A 16,804-nucleotide genomic window follows, 5' to 3' on the forward strand; every position below is an offset into this window, starting at 1 on the left:
TCCTCAATTTTTTAAATAGGCTGCATGAGGATGTTTCACCTGTTGGACATCATTTTGGAACTGGAAAATTAAAAACGGGGGAAGCTAAGGTAAAATACAAAGATATCCTGACAGGAGAATGGCTTGGTCCTGTCCCTCTAATTGTCTGGGGGAGAGGACATGCTTGTGTCACCACAGGAGCAGGTCCAAAATGGATACCGTCCAGACTAGTGAGGATCCACCAAGAAGTTTCCCTCCCAGCTCAACCAGCAGCAGATCCAGCACCAACGGATTCAGCACCTGCTACAGGAAGCGATCCCTCATCAGCATCATCTTCGGGATAATCCAGTTTTTTGCGTGCAACATAACACCAGCAAATCAGAAAGACTTAATATCAGGAGCCCTTGCCACACCTCCTCCAACAATTCCTAATTGGGTAATGCTCTCTGGCCAAAATGTTTGGTTAAACCTGGCACAATCACTAAATACTGACTCTATCTGTCTCTCTACCTTAGATCCCTCTCACCCTTTTAAGACCTGTCTGGTAGGAATCCCCTGGACACCCAGAGAATGGGGTAATTTTAGAAATCAGTATATCCCCTGGTGTGATGACCACGATCAGTTCAGGAATCCATTCTTGGACTGTCTCACAAGACCAGCAAAAATTTCACATGTCAGGCAGACATTTAGCTATCAGTGGCAGAGACCTGAGGAATTAGAAATCTTGGGGAGTATTGTTTCTCCACTCTGTTTTTACTTCATTCACAACAAATATGTTGCCCCTCCTGAATTAATTAATGTCACCTCTTATGGACCTTATTCCAATTTCAGTTTCTGGTGCAAGGAAGAGGTTCCTTACCAGATACATGCTACCCCTGATTCGGTTATCCTTCCAAAAGGAGTCTTTTTAATTTGTGGACTTAGAGTCTGGAATACGATTCCTAGATTAGCTACTGGAGGCCCCTGCGCATTTGGAAAATTAGCACTGTACAATCCAGCTACCCTTATGAAATCTTTACCTGTAAGGCCTCCCAAAAATCGTGCAAAAAGAAACAGTAACCTCCAAAGAACCTCACCCTTCTCACATCATAGAGTGCGCAGGCAATTCCAAAGTTTACACCCACCTCTTAACTTCTATCCATCACAACCAAAATCCCTTTCTCCACCTAAAGCAGTGCAGGTCCGTGTAACTGCAACACCCCCACATCCAGTTGAAGAACATCCTTTAGCAAAATTACAGTCCTTGAGTGAATTCACAGCAGAATGCAACTCCAACATGCATTTTTGGTAAGACACTGCAAATATTATAAGTGGTATACTTCCAATTGTCAGCTCCACAAAAGCCTTAACTCTCCTTACAAGAATGGGATGTTGGCTAGCCAAAGAAGCTAATGCTACCAGTGCTGCCCTTGATGATCTATTACAAGATACCCAAACCAATAAGAAAGCTTTGTTACAAAATCGTGCTGCAATAGATTTTCTCCTTCTAGTAAATGGCCATGGGTGTCAGGAGTTTGAAGGCCTCTGCTGTCTCAACTTCTCTGATCACTCCCAATCTATCCGCTCCCAGATTAATCAGCTTAAATCCTTAGTTCATGAAATCAAGCAAGCTGATCCTCTGAATTTGGTGATTTTTTCAGCTGGCTACCCTTCAAAGACCTCTCTTCCACTATAAAGAAAATTATTGTAGTTATCGTACTAGGACTCTCTGTAGTGTTTCTCTTTATGTGTGTCTTTCGGTGCTTCCTCAGTTGTGCCAAAACTTCACAATCATTAAAAGCATATCCAGCTTTAGAAAACAAAAAAGGAGGAGATGTGGCAATGAACTTGCCATATAGAGCATGGAAAAAGGTCCTCTCAGAGATGGACTAGTGAGGAAAACAGCTCAAACCTTATGGAAACAGAAGGTTTTACTGTAGTTTAAGCATGTCTCAACATGTTTGTGTATTTTCTGCAGTGTCACTGTCTCCCAGACACCCCCTGTGAAGCTATTTTCTCCCACACAAGGTGTCCTGAGGTTTCTCATTGGTCTCTTGTTAACCCTTTCCTATTGGCTGTTGACCCCGTACCTGATGGTTTCTTTTGTGTGACCCTGAACTTATGATTGGCCCCCTTTGACCTTCCTAAAAGCCTTATAAACCCCAACCCCACAATAAACTTCCTCTTTCTTCTGTCCCTCCCAGGTGGTCTGTGTGTGCTCCTTGCGGGGTCACCGGGCCACGTGCTGGGGTGGGGGGAAGGGTATTCACCTCGCAGGTAATGGGGCAAGCAGCATAAGGCCTGGAGGTCTCACCCAATCTCCCCAATCCACCGTATGTCTGAGTGAGCCTGTGTGTACCTGAGCGTGTCTGAGTGTATCTGAGTGTGTCTGGGTGTGTGAGTTTGTCCGAGTGTGCCTGAGTGTGTCTGAGTGTGCCTGAGAGTGTGTGAGTGTTTCTGAGTGTGTGAGTGTGTCTGAAGTTATGTGAATATTTCTGAATGTGTCTGGATGTGTGGAAGTGTGCTTGAGTGTGTCTGAGTGTGTTTGACTGTGCCTGAGTGTTTCTGAGCGTGTCAGAGTGTATCTGAGTGTGTCTGGGTGTGAGCGTGTCTGAGTTTGTATGAACATGCCTGAGTGTGTCTGAGAGTGTGTGAGTGTTTCTGAGTGTGTGTGCCTGAATGTGTGTGAATGTTTCTGAATGTGTCTGGTTGTGTGGGTGTGTGCTTGAGTGTGTCTGAGTGTGTCTGAATATGTCTGGATATGTGGGAGTGTGCTTGAGTGTGCCTGAGTGTGTTTAAGTGTGCCTGGCTGTGTGGGAGTGTGTCTGAGCATATCAGAGTGTGAGGGAATGTGTCTGGGTGTGTGTAAGTGTGTCTGAGTGTGTGAGAATCTCTCAGTGTATCTGAGTATGTCTGAGTGTATCTGAGTGTGTTTGGGTGTGTAGGAGTGGGCTTGAGTTTGTCTGAGTGTGTCTGAGTGTCCTCAAATGTGTCTGGGTCTGAGCTTGTCTGAGTGTGTCTGAGTGTGGTTGGGTGTGTAGAAGTGTGCTTGAGTGTGTCTGATTTTGTTTAAGTGTGTCTGGCTTTGTGCAAGTGTGTCTGAGTGTGTCTGAGAGTATCTGAGTGTGAGCGAATAGGTCTGAGTGTGTGCCAGTGTTTCTGAGTGTGTGTGAGTGTGTCTGAGGGTGTGTGAGTGTTTCTGAGTGTGTAAGACTGTGTCTGAATGTGTGCGAATGTTTTTGATTGTGTCTGGATGTGTGTGAGTGTTTGTCTGAGCATATCAGAGCGTGAGCCAATGTGTGTGAATGTGTGTAAGTTTGTGTGTGTCAGTGTTTCTGAGTATATGTGAGTGTCTGCGAGTGTGTCTACGTGTGTCTGAGTGTGCGAGTGTGTTTGCAGTTTTGTCTGGAGGTGTGCGGGTGTGTTTGAGTGTTTCTGAGTGAGTCTGACTCTGTCTGAGCCTCTGTGTCTGAGTGTGTGAGAGTGTGTCTGAATGTGTGCACATGTTTTGGATTGTGTCTGGATGTGTGGGAGTGTGCTTCAATGTGTCTGAGTGTGTCTGAGCATGCGAGTGTGTTTGCAGTTGTGTCTGAGCGTGTGCGAGTGTGTTTGAGTGTTTCTGAGCATATCTGAGTGTGTCTGAGTGTGGGTGAGTGTGGGTGAGTGTGAATGAGTGTGTGCGAGTCTGTCTGTGTATGTCTGGTTTTTCCTGAGTGTGTCTGAGTGTGTCAGAGTATATATGAGTGTGTCTCAGTGTGTGTGTGTCTGAGCAGATATTTATGGGCCTGATGGTTTGTCAGTGTTTGCAGCTGTTAGAGTGTATGCGATTGTTTCTGAGCTTGTGTGAGTGTGTCTGAGTGTGTCTAAATGTGTCTGGCTTTGTGAGAGTGTGCCTGAGTGTGTCTGAGAGTGTGTGAGTGCTTCTGAGAGTGTGAGAGTGTGTCTGAATGTGTGCAAATGTTTCTGAGTTTGTCTGGATGTGTGGGAGTGTGTTTGAGTGTGTCTGAGTTTGCTCGTGTCTGAGTCCGTGCGAGTGTGTCTGAGCATCTCTCAGTGTGCCTGAGTGTGTCTGAGAGTGTCTGAGTGTGTCTGGCTGTGTGCGAGTGTTTCTGAGTGTGTCTGAGTGTGCTTAAGTGTGTCTGGCTGTGTGCGAGTGTGTCTGAGTGTGTGCCAGTGTTTCTAAGTGGGTATGAGTGTGCGAGTGTGTTTGCAGTTGTGTCAGAGCGTGTGCGAGTGTGTTTGAGTGTTTCTGAGTGTGTCTGAGTATGTCTGGGTTTGCCTGAGTGTGTCTGTGTCTGAGCGTGTGCCTGAGTGTGTCTGAGTGTTTCTGAGTGTGTCTGAGCCTACCTGATTGTGTCTGAGGGTGTCTGGATGTGTTTGAGTGTGTTCCACTGTGTCTGTGTGCGAGTGTGTCTGATCGTCTCTCAGTGTGCCTGTGTCTGAGAGTGTGTGAGTGTTTCTGAGTGTGTGAGAGTATGTATGAATATGTGTGAATACTTCTGAGTGTGTCTGGATGTGTGGGAGTGTGCTTGAGTGTGTCTTTGTCTGAGTTTGCTCAAATGTATCTTATTGTGTGCGAGTGTGTCTAAGTGTGTCTGAGTGTGGGAGTGTGTTTGCAGTTTCGTCTGAGCCTGTGTGAGTGTGTTTGTTTCTGAGTGTGTCTGAGCATCTCTCAGCGTGCCTGAGTGTGTCTGAGAGTGTCTGAGTGTGTCTGGCTGTGTGGGACTGTGCTTGAGTGTGTCTGAGTGCCTTTAAATGTGTCTGGCTGTGTGCGAGTGTGTCTGAGTGTGCGAGTGTGTTTGCAGTTGTGTCTGAGCCTGTGCAAGTGTGTCTGAGTGTGTCTGAGCATATCTGAGTGTGTCTGAGTGTGTGTGAGTGTGCGCGATTGTGTCTGAGTGTGTCTAGGTTTGCCTGAGTGTGTCTGAGTGTGTCAAAGTGTATCTGAGTTTGTCAAAGTGTATCTGAGTGTGTCTGAGCGTGGGCGACTGTGTTTGAGTGTTTCTGAGTGTGCCTGAGTGTGCCTGTGTGTGAGTGTGTATGAGTGTGAGTGTTTGCGAGTGTGTCTGAGTGTGTCTGGTTGTGTGGGCCTGTGCTGGAGTGTGTCTGAGTGTGTTTAAGTGTGTCTGGCTGTGTGCGAGTGTGTCTGAGTGTGTGTGAGTGTATATGAGTGTGTGTGAGTGTGTCTGAGTCTGCGTGAGTGTGCGCGTGTGTCTGAGTGTGTCTGGGTTTACCTGAGTGTGTTGGAGTGTATCTGTGTCTGAGCATGCGTGAGTGTGTCTGAGTGTGACTGAGTTTGTGTGAGTGTGTGCGAGTGTGTCTGAGTGTGTGCGAGTGTGCCTGAGTGCATCTGAGTGTGTGAGTGTGAGTGAGTGTGTGCGACTGTGTCTGAGTGTGTCTGGGTGTGCCTGAGTGTGCCTGAGTGTGTCGGAGTAAATCTGAATGTGTCTGGGTTTGTGCGAGTGTGTCACAGTGTGCGTGAGTCTGATGGTTTGTCAGTTTTTGCAGGTGTGTCTGAGCGTATGCGATTGTGTCTGAGCTTGTGTGTGTCTGAGTGTATCTGAGTGTGTCTGAGTGTGACTGAGTGTGTCTGAGTGTGTGAGTGTGTGCGAGTGTGTCTGAGTGTTTCTGAGTGTGTCTGTGCATGTCTGAGCATGTCTGAGTGTGTGTGTTTGAGTGTGCTCAAGTGTCTGAGTGTGTGCCAGTGTGTCTAAGTGTGTCTGAGTGTGGGAGTGTGTTTGCAGTTTCGTCTGAGCCTGTGTGAGTGTGTTTGTTTCTGAGTGTGTCTGAGCATCTCTCAGCGTGCCTGAGTGTGTCTGAGAGTGTCTGAGTGTGTCTGAGTGTGTCTGGCTGTGTGGGACTGTGCTTGAGTGTGTCTGAGTGCCTTTAAATGTGTCTGGCTGTGTGCGAGTGTGTCTGAGTGTGCGAGTGTGTTTGCAGTTGTGTCTGAGCCTGTGCAAGTGTGTCTGAGTGTGTCTGAGTGCGTGTGAGTGTGTCTGAGTGTGTCTGAGCATATCTGAGTGTGTATGAGTGTGTGTGAGTGTGTGCGGGTGTTTCTGAGTGTGTCTGGGTTTACCTGATTGTGTCTTAGTGTGTCAGAGTGTATCTGAGTGTGTGTGAGTGTGTGCGAGTGTGTCTGAGTGTTTCTGGGTGTGTGGGACTGTACTTGAGTGTGTCTGAGGGTGTTTAAGTGTGTCTGACTGTGTGGGTGTGTGTCTGAGTGTGTCTGAGCATATCTGAGTGTGAGCGAATGTGTCTGGGTGTGTGCCAATGTGTCTAAGTGTGTCTGAGTGTGCGAGTGTGTTTGCAGTTGTGTCTGACCTTGTGTGAGTGTGTTTGAGTGTTTCTGAGTGTGGGTGAGTGTGTCTGGGTGTGTCTGAGTGTGTGTTATTGTTTATGACTGCGTGTGAGTGGGTGCGAGTGTGTCTGAGTGTGTCTGGGTTTGCCTGAGTGTGTCTGAGTGTGTTGGAGTGTATCTGAGTGTGTCTGAGCATGGGCGAGTGTGTCTGAGTGTTTCTGAGTGTGTCTGAGCGTATCTGAGTGTGTCTGAGTGTGTCTGAGTGTGTTTAAGTGTGTTTGGCTTTGTGAGAGTGTATCCGAGTGTGTCTGAGCGTATCTGATTGTGAGCGAATGTGTCTGGGTTTGTGCGAGTGTGTCTAAGCGCGTCTGAGCGTGTGCGAGTGTGTCTGAGTGTTTCTGAATGTGTCTGAGTGTGTGTGAGTGTGTGTGAGTGTGTGTGAGTGTGTCTGGGTGTGCCTGAGTGTGTCTTAGTGTGTATAAGTGTGTCTTGCTTTGTGAGAGTTTTTCTAAGTGTGTCTGAGTATATCTGTGTGTGCGAATGTGTCTGGGTGTGTCTATGTGTGTCTGAGTGTTTCTTAGTGCTTTCAATTGTGTTTCAGTGTGTTTGGGTGTGTTTGAATGTGTTTGCAAGTGTGTCTGAGTGTGTGAGAGTTTGTCTGAGTGTTTCTGAGCGTGTCTGAGGGTATCTGAGTGTGTCTTGGTGTGTGCAAATGTGTCTGAGTGTGTCTGGGTGTGTGGGAGTGTGTCTGATTGTGTCTCAGTGTGTTTAAGTGTATCTGTCTGTGTGGGAGTGTGTCTGAGTGTGTCTGAGCGTATCTGTGTGTGTGTGAATGTCTGTGTGTGTGCGAGTGTGTCTGCATTTTCCTCAGTGTGCCTATGTCTTTATGTCCCTGAGGGTGTCTGAGTGTTTGCAGGTGTGTCTGAGTGTGTGTGAGTGTGTGCAGGTGCCTCTGAGTGTGTTTGAGTGTGCATGAGTGTGTCTGAGTGTGTCTTAGTGAGTGCGAGTGTGTCTGAATGTGTTCAAGTGTGTCTGAGTGTATATGATTGTGGCTGAGTGTTTCTGAGTGTGTCTGAGTGTGCCAGAGGTTGTCGGAGTGTGTGTGAGCATTTATGTCTGTCTACGTGTGTACCAGTGAATCTGAGCGTGTCTGGGTGTGTGAGAGCTTGTCTGTGTGTAAATATGTCTGAGTTTTTCTTGGTGTGTGCGAGTGTTTCTGTGTGTGCCTGCACGTGCCTGAGCATGTATTTATGTGTCTGAGTGTGTTCAAGAGTTTATGAGTGTGTCTGAGTGTGTGAGAATGTGTCTGTGTGTGCACGAGGGTGTCTGCGTGTGCCTCAGTGTCTCTGAGCATGTCTTGATTTGTCTAAGGGTGTCTGAGTGTTTGCAGGTGTGTCTGAGTGTGTGCGGGTGCGTCTGAGTGTGCTTGAGTGTGTATGACTGTGTCTGAGTGTGTCTTAATGTGTGCGAGCGTGTTCAAGTGTGTCTGAGTGTGTGCGAGTGTGTCTGAGAGTGTCTGGGTGTGTGCGAGTGTGTCTCAGTGTGCCTGAGCATGTATTTAAGGGTCTGATTTTTTCTCAGTGTTTGCAGGTGTGTCTGAGTGTGTGTTGTTGCCTGTGTATTTTGGTGCTGAAAAAAATCTCCGTGCATCTTCTTCTGCATACGCGTGAGAACTTCGGAAATCCACACACGCATGCTCAGTGTGTTTTGGGGTCTATCTTAATTGAGTCCTCACTCCATCATCACTTTCTCCTCCAAATGCCCTTGACGGAAAAGTAACCAATAACAGGACACCAATTAAAACAGTTCATACAAGAAGCTCTCTTCAAGGACACCTTTCCCACTTATCAGGGTTTCTTTTCCCATATATTGGCAGGGAAAAAGCAAAGCTTTCACAGGTGGTAGGGGCAAACACAGACCAAAAGTATCAGCATAAATTCACCCTGGTACAACCACAAAGCCAAAGTTTCCAATATTTCTTTCCTTCGGATAACGGCTTCTGTTTCCTGTTTTCAGCCCTGCCTCCCAACTGCCAGCCCGACTCCCAAAATTGCCATCAAACAAAGATTCCTCCCACAGCAAAGGTGCCAGCACAGGAAGCTCTTGTTGCCCGTGGAGTGCCCAGGTTGATAAACCAACTGAACCACACAGCCAAAACTTCCAGTCTTTCTCTCCTGGGGAACCTGCTGAGGAACAGGCTTAAGGAAACGATGTTCCCTCTTCTCACCTCTTCAGTGACACTTCTTTCCAGCAGTGACATTTCTCCCCTTAGAAAATTAAAAGGGTAAGATGATCACCTTTTCTAGTTTCATCATTGCACAGGACGCCAGGAGGGTGACAGCAAAGGATCTAGTTACTCCCTGGCACAGTGGGGGCTTTCCTGGAGTCACAAAAGGAATGTGTCAGGGCTCTGAGAGGTGTCCACCTCTGAGCTGGACTGATGCACTGCTCACACACACTGGGGTGTTCAGAGACACGAGTCCTTCCCTCGCACACACACAGGCAGTTCATTGCAGCAGGGGCAGGGTCTCCCTGGGCTCCTGCTGCCACTCCCAGAGCCTGGAGCCACCTCTGCCCTGTAGTGCTCCCACCCTGCCCACTCCTACACTTCAGATGAACACTGGGGTTTTCTACTCCCTGGAACTGCCCAGTCCAGTCCCTCCCCGGTCCCCCCATCTTCCTGCCCCTCCCCAGCCCAGCAGAGCAGCACAGTCGTTTCTGGTCGTGCAGCAAGAAAGGGAGGAAATAGAGGACAGGGATAGTGACTGCGTGTCTGGACTGCTCAGGAGATCATCAGCTCAGGCGGCAACTCCTGCAGCTCCAGGGCCAGACCCTCTTCCCAGTGGCCCAGGCAGCTGCTGCCACGTGGGCACAAGCTCTGCTGCCCAGGAGGGTCCTGTAGTGCAGGGCTTTGCAGATGACCACGTAGCGGTCGTAGGACATGATGGTGAGAAGGGCAAGATGATTTCTTCTGAATTTTTTGATTTATTTTTCTACTGCCAGGTCTGAGGGCTGTGTCACAGTGACACGGGAGGCATCGTAGAACCAAACAAACCCTGAGACATTTCAGAATCCCACGTGTGTTGGGTCTGTCTGAGCTGGAGTTCATTTTCTCACTGCAGACATCACAGTGCTGTGCTTTGCATTGGGAGCTACAAAGGGGTTAATCACACCAGTGCTTTGGCAACTGCTGAGCAGGGCACTGTCAGCTTCCTCCCTTGAATCGGGGGCAAGATCATGGGAGGGGATACAGGCAGGCCAGTTGAGCCAAATGGACAAAAGGGATATTGCAGAATATATGGCGTCAGCTCAGCTACAAGAGCTCACGAAAGGAAAGGGGGAATCAATTTTTTTACAATACTTGCCTTCTGAGCGGCCTCTCTGTGTGGTGAAGCTCTGCTTCCTGTGAAGTGGCAAAGCATGGCTGCTGATGGGAAGTAGAGAATAAATCTCTTTATTTTCCTCTTCACTTATGCATGCACAAACTTTGGCTTTTGCTTTAGTAAAGTGCCTGATCTCAAGGTAGAAGTCATTTTCCATGTTTTTCTGTCTTTTCTGTCTGGCTGGGAAGGGCAGCGATAGAGTGGCTTGGTGGGCACCTGGCATCCAGGCAAGGTCAACCCACTGCAACATTGCAGGCTCTCATGGAATCAAAGGACTGCTGGGACACTGGGGGAACTCACGGAATCAAGCGGTCATCGTGACTCTGCCCTGCACCACGGAAGCAAATGTTCCCTGGGAAAATACAGAAAACCAAGGAATTAAGGGACGTCATTGGGAAGTGCGGGACCTCATGGAATTAAACAAACCCTGGGATATCTTTGGAACTTCATGGAATCAAGGGGATAAAACAAAAGAATTAAACCCAATGACCAGAAACCATTGGATGGAACATTTCTTTAAGATGCCAGCTGGGGATTCATGGGGGTACTCTGCCATGCATGAATCAAAGAATCAGTATGAATTTCGGAATATAAATACAGTGATACTTGAAAGACCCTCACCTTCACAAGCAGTCCAGAATTCTGTTATGATTTTTGGTTCAAATAGCATCTGGGATTGTATTCGTTGAGCAAGACTGCCATCTAGCGTCCATTTCTTCTGGGGGGGCAGTCATTTTCGCAGAGTGTCTTCTCGCTTAGCAGGCCTCATAGCATCTCTGATTGATCTATCCGACCTCTAACCCCTAAACTAAATGTTCTAGGACCAGCTAAGACATGTGTCTTAGAACTTCCCATTTGCTTAAACAATGTATAATTGACTTTCTTCTTAACAGAACAGTCTCTTATTAAACAAATTTTCTGAGGCATGTAAGCTAATTTCTTGAAGATGGGCAGATGATACACTATTAGTTTCCATGTAGCATCTACATTCTCTCTCCTAAAACTAATTGTAGTCTTAAAAGGAAAGACCACTACCATGGTCTTTGCAAATCCCTTTGTTGATTAGGATTTTTATCTAAGAAAAAACTTCCGATTTACGAAGTCGTTTAGAAAGGAGATCCTCTCTCATTTCAGTGCCATTGTGACAATATGGGGCCTCGTAACACATGGAACACTGAACACTGCAGATTCCCATGGACTCAAGGGCCTCATGGAAGAGGGAGGCCTTGCAGAGAGACCTCAAATCCGAGGTTTGGGCAATCCTCAACCAGAGGAAGTTCAACAAGGGGAAGTGCCGGATTCTGTCCCTGGGATGGGGCAACCCCAGATGTACGGACAGACTGGGAATGACATGCTGCACAGCAGTGCTGGAAAATGACCTCTGGGGTCCTGGTGGATGGCCAGTGTGCCAAGAGTCGGTGGTGCCCTGGCGGGGGCTCACTGCTCAGTCACACAAGGGTTTTCAGACACACGAGTCCTTCGCTTGCACACACGCAGAGAGTTCATGGCAGCAGGGGCAGTATCTCCTGGGGCTTCTGCTGCCACGCCCAGAGCCGGAATGTACCTCAGCCCTTGTGGGTTGCCACCTGCTCTGCCACTATCTGAGATGCCCCACGGCCTGAGGGATGGAAACGGGGAGCTCTGTCCACAGGAGCACATCCCAGAGAGCCCTGGCCACCCATCTGAAAGGGCAGCTGGAGGTCTGGCAGCTTGGCAGATGGAGACCCTTAATCCCAACCCCTTCTCTAGATCAACTCCAGCGCGATCCCAGGCACCCACCACACCACGGGAAACTGAGGTTTTCACAGTCTTCCCAGGTGGAAGCGCAGCATCAAGTTCACCCTCCCTATGCCTGTGTGCTCCTGATATGGTTCTGCCCTCTTGGGTGTCAGAGTAGAGATAACACTTTTACAGAAAGGTGAGGAGTCTGCATTTGTACTGAGATGGTCGTGCAACCTTCCTTCCTGATTCCAGGGCCACATGGCTGGAGGTCTCTCCTTTCTTACTGCTTTTGTCTCCTCTCTCACCACCTCTAGCACTTGGTCTGGCTTGGCTACACCTCGCTGCATTGCGCTGTCTGCCTTCACAGCTACTTCAGCACACGTCTGAGATGTAGCGTTCAGATCTTTGACGAGTGACACTCCAAGTCTTGCGGACCCTGACTGTGTCTTTTCCACACTCAAGGCAAGGCCAGAACCCCTCCTCCTATCCAAAGAGAAAGATCTTCATGAACCAGAGAATCGCGGTGCCTGTCTGGAGTGGATGAGATTATTCAGGAGACGATTGCTCAGGAGAAGTTAAGGACACATATTGTAGCTGACTGCAATATGCCCAGACTTGAGCTGCCCTGTGCTGTGTACGTCACTTGGCACTCCGGCATTCTGTCACAAGCCTGTGCTCTGTGTAGGACTAAAACGCCCTGTTTTCAGAGGGGCGCTACTTTCCTCTGCTGTAGAACCAACTAACCGAGTGGTGTATTTCTAAGAAAATCCCCTGAAAGATCCAAAGACGAATGTGTCAATGAGTCCGTGTCCAGCAGGGCGCAGGAATACAGAGTTGCGTCCCAATGACAGGGCCCGGAGAGCCAGAGGATGGTCCAATGACAATCTCCCGACACCGGCAGCTGCCCCGCTGGCGCCCGCAGCTCTCTGGACCCTTTAGCAGCGCGTGCCAGGAGCTCGGGGCTGTGGCCCGGGAGCTGCTTGTAGAAATGGATAAAATCACCGATCCGTATGTTTGTGTGTGATGGTGATTTCACTGCCCTCGGTGGTCTCTACCAATGGGTCCTGCTGCACCTGGGCTCTGCCTGCAGACACTGGCGGGGAGATAAAGAAGAAAAACCGTCAGAAGTGCTTTTTGCACCGGATGTTGTTTCCCAGAACAAAGGGCACAGAAGTGGTCAGGACCATATGGAGAAGAATTTTAAGAGGATGTCAAGGTGTGCAGTAGTGGAAGTGTCCATTAGTATTTGCTGGAGAGATGAGTGCGGGAAAGTGAGGGGGATTGGTGGAGTTACTTAAGAATGGAAAGCTGCGGGACTAAGCAAAGCAAAGAGAGAAAGAAAGGTAGGAAAGAGGAAGGACGGTCTGCAGGAGTTCTCTGAAGGACAGAGAGTAAAGCAAAGAAACAGGAACGGCTCGACAAAGAAAAGAGCAATGAGTGTTCCGAGGGAATGCTTTATAGAGCAGAGGGAAGGATGGACAGGAGGCTAGTTCGGGGGCAGAGCTCTGCAAAGAACCTGCCAGGCAGGATGGCAGCCTCAAGGGACCTGCACAGTCACGCCAGTCGCTGCCACACGGTCCCCAGCTGCCAGCCCTGCGCACCGAGCAGAACCGCGGCCAGTGCCACCAGTTGCGCTCCCCACCAGTGCCGCATTCACCGATCTGCCGCCCGGTGTCCCATTCTGCCAGCCCCGGCTCTCTGCTCCAGGCAGGCCGCCTCCTCTCCGCCTCCTCTCCCTCCTCTGCCTTCCTCTCCCTCCCTACCTTCACCGCGGAGGCAGTGGGGCTGGGCTGGGTGGCAGGGGAGCGGGTTGGTATGGGGGAGCTCAAGATTGAGAGGCCATGAGCTCCTTTCACCGCCACCGTCTTCCCTCACATCTCTCCTCTGTTGGCACGTGGAGACTCCTAAATTGTCCTCCAAGGCACGTGCTTGTGACAATGGTTGAGGGGCACGAGACGAAGAACATCCCTCCGGGCTCAGCACCCTGGGCTTCGCCTCTCCCGGCCTGTCCCGGAGAGCATCCCTGCTGGCAGCAGGAGAACTTCTGCTGGGGAAAATGACCACGGGGGTTTTTGTCAGGGGCTGTGGTACCAGTGCTACGGCGAGGCACTTCTCCCAGAGAAAGCTCAGACGTGGTATGGCATCTCCCACCTGCTTGGGGCTTCATGGAGATGCAGTCTCCTTAAGTGAGCTCTGCTGTGTTCCTCCTCCTGCTCTTCTTGCTCAGAGGATCTGGGAAAAGCCTGTCACACCTGAACTGGATGTGTTGGAACCAGCATATCTGCAGCAGTTTGGGGGGCACTCAGAGGCACAGCCAAAAAGTTCATTCTCTTTCTCATCTCTGTCACCTCCGTAAATTATGAGGGTTCCTCAATCCCTGAGTTCCTCACTCCCTGAGAACACACAATGCTGATCCTGCAAAGAGGGAGCCCTGAATATGTTGCCAGCCTGGGGAAAACTGGAAGTCGTGCCAGAGGCAGCCTGGAGGCAGAATGGGACGCATTATTAAAGTTAGTGAGATGAGAGCTTGATAGGCCTGGGGTAGCTTTGAAAAGATCTGCTGATTTTCTTTAGAAAGGGATAAATGTGGGACTGCAGAGACAGCCGAGATGTCTTCTGGTGGCAGCATGTGGAAGACAAGACAAGAGGGAGAGGGATAGCAAGAGAGTTTGAAGGGGAGAGAAGAGACAGAGGAGGGATCTGAACTTTCTCTTCTTTCTCTCTTCATTTCCTTACAGGAGTAAGATCGTCTGGAGTGAACACATTCAAGAGGGCAAGTACGAGCTTTACAACCATTTTTCTCTATTCAGTGATATTTCCCCACAGGCCCGGAAAAGGCTGTTGAGTGTTTTCTGGGAGGAAGAAGGATGCATTGATGAAAAGCCAGGATATAGGGAGGAGGTGGCCCAGGCAGAAAGTGAGGATGAGATAGCCAAAGTTCATGCTGAGACCAACCTGCCTTTTTGTTGAGAGGTTCAGAAATCACCACCCTGTCCTGAGAGAAGAGAGCTGCCAGAAACGACTCTCTTGGGGAGCAAAGGAAGCAGGAGGAGAGGGAAATTAACTGTTCTTTCAGTGCCTGAACAGCTCTCTTTGGGTTTCTCCCTCCCCCAGCAGCAACCCCTGTGACTCCCTCAGCCAATGGCATTCTGAGCATTGCTGGGCTCTGGGGCCTCACTCATGGGCAGGGGCTGTTCCCGGTCAGATCGCAGTGCAGTCAGTCCTCCCCTCCCCAGTTGCAATCGCCTGCTCTGCTGCACACCCACTGCTGGGCTTTTGGGAACTGCGGGCTTATTCCCTGCTGCACCTTTCACATCTTCCCGTGCTGTCCGCAGTTCTCTGGGCTGCTTGCAGCTTCCTCAGGGAACACGTGTCTCCTCCTCCTCTGTGGCTTCTCCCCTGTGCTTCTTCATCTGCCTTGGAAGAATGCCTCTCTCCCAGCTCCCCAGGATAGGGAGATGAGCCTTGCTGGGCAGCAGCCCAGGGGCTCTAGCTGTGCCGTTCTCTGCCGGGGAAATGCACAGTGCGAGAGAGGAACGTGGCTCCAGCAGGGCTGCTGGATATCCCAGCCCCAATGGTGGCAAGGACAGCATATTTCCGGGGGAATGTGCTGAGGGATGAGCAGGGAACAGGATGAAGACCCTCACGCACACGCAGGGAGCACACATGGCAATCACCGGAGTGCTGCCGGCGAGTGGTGGGGCTGGGAGAGCCCTGGCCCACCCATCTGAAAGGGCAGCTGGTGGCTTGGCAGATGGAGACCCGTAATCCCAGCCCCTGGGCAGGCACCTTTGGTCTGGGAGGAATCTTCGTCCGTATTCATTTTTGGGCCTCGGATGGCTGAGTTCGGCGCGGCTCTCCTCCATGCGAATGACTGCCCTCCCAGCCAGGAAAGAAAGCCTTGACCCTCTGTCTCTCACCTGCTGTTGGTGCTCTGTTCTTGGCACTATGTGTACAGCAAGAGCTTTCTGGGTGGGCACCTTTGGTCTGGGAGGAATCTTCGTCCATCTTGAAGTTTGGCCCTCGGACGGCCCGTTGCAGCGCGGCGCTCCTGCCAGTGAATGACTGCCCTTCCACCCAGGAAATAAAGGCCTGACCCTCCATCTCTCGTGTGCACTTGGTGCACCACTCTCGGAACTACATGGACAGCAAGAGCTTTCTGTGCAAGCACCTTTGGTTTGGGAGGAATCTTTGTCTGTACTGAATTTTGGGAGGGATCACCCCCAGACCCCTGGTCCTCCCTAGACTGCCAGTTCCGCCCCTGGGAGCACCCCCAGGCCCCGATACCCCCTGGACCCCTGGATCACCCCCAGACCCCTAGTACTCCCCAGACACTGGTACTGCCCCCCAGACCACCCCCAGACCCCAGTACCCCTGGACTGCTGGTACAGCCCCCCCGACCCTGGTACCGCCTTCGGGATCACCCCTAGACTGCCGATACCCCTGGACTGCCTGTACTGACCCTTGGGATCACCCCCAGACTGCCGGTATCCCCCAGACTGCTGGTACCACCCCCCCAATCACCCCCAGACCCCGTTACCCCCAGACCGCCTGTATCAACCCCCGCATCACCCCCAGGGCTGCTTCCAGATGCCGAGACACCCCCAAACCACCCCCTAGACCTGGCTCCCTCTTCCCAGTACCCCCCAGTATTGCCCCCTCCCCCTCTCCTGGTACTCCCCAGGGGCTCCTGGTGCCCCTAGTCCCCCTCCAGTCCTCCCAGTGCCCTCCCGCCAGTGCTGTGGGGACCCCTCTGGTAAAGCCCACCCCCCAGGGAGAGCCCCAACCCCCCTCAATGCCCCCAGTTCTCCTTCAACCAGCCCCTCCCAGTGCCCCCCCAGCCCCATGGTCTGCAGACCCAGGGTGCCTCAGTCCCCCCAGTCGATCCCAGTACCATCCCACACCATCCCCAGGATCACCCAGTGCCTCCCAGTACTGTCCCAGGTCCTGCACTGGGAGTTGGGGTGGGACACCCAGACCCAGGGGGTTTACCCAGAGCCAGGGGGGGACAGCCAGTTTTGGGGGGGACACCCTGAGCTCAGGAGGGACACCCAGTATTGGGGGGGACACTCAGAGCAGGAGGCCATCCAGAGCTGGGGAAGGGGACACCCAAAACTGGAGGGGACACCTATACCTGGGGGTGGGGTGGGGGGACACCCAGAGCTGGGGGGAGACACCCAGAACCAGGGGGACACCCAAAGTTGGAGGGGGGGGACACCCAATGTTGGGGTGGACACCCAACTTTGGATGACACCCAGTGCTGGAGGGGGGTCACCCAGAGCCAGGGAGGGGGCACCCAATGTGTGCTGGCACAGGGACCCCAGTGCCGCTCTGGGGGTCCCCAGTGCCACGTGGGGAGCCCAGGGGTTTTTTTTGGCAGGGGGGCTTTCCCCCCTTTCCACTCAAAGCCCAGTGATCCCACAGGTGATGGGGGAACACCCTGAGG

The 16,804-nt window shown here is 51.1% G+C and overlaps 1 long non-coding RNA gene across 3 annotated transcripts in view; it reads left to right on the forward strand.

Moving 5' to 3' along the window:
• The window catches only part of LOC120324551, a 53,584-nt gene extending 38,086 nt beyond the window's left edge, over nt 1-15,498 (forward strand). Inside the window, exons 1-2 of one of the 3 annotated variants that reach the window (XR_005565945.1) lie at nt 8,397-8,537; nt 14,097-15,498. This is a non-coding gene — a long non-coding RNA (uncharacterized LOC120324551). Of the gene's footprint in view, nt 1-8,396; nt 8,538-12,385; nt 12,575-14,096 lie in introns of those variants that run through there. The other 2 variants (XR_005565944.1, XR_005565943.1) reach the window with 2 other exon arrangements.
• The last annotated feature ends 1,306 nt before the right edge of the window (nt 15,499-16,804 follow it).

The sequence above is a fragment of the Pipra filicauda genome, unplaced genomic scaffold (genome assembly GCF_003945595.2).
Source record: "Pipra filicauda isolate LSUMZ 115617 unplaced genomic scaffold, ASM394559v2 scaffold587_size370460_pilon, whole genome shotgun sequence".
Lineage (NCBI taxonomy): Eukaryota > Metazoa > Chordata > Aves > Passeriformes > Pipridae > Pipra > Pipra filicauda.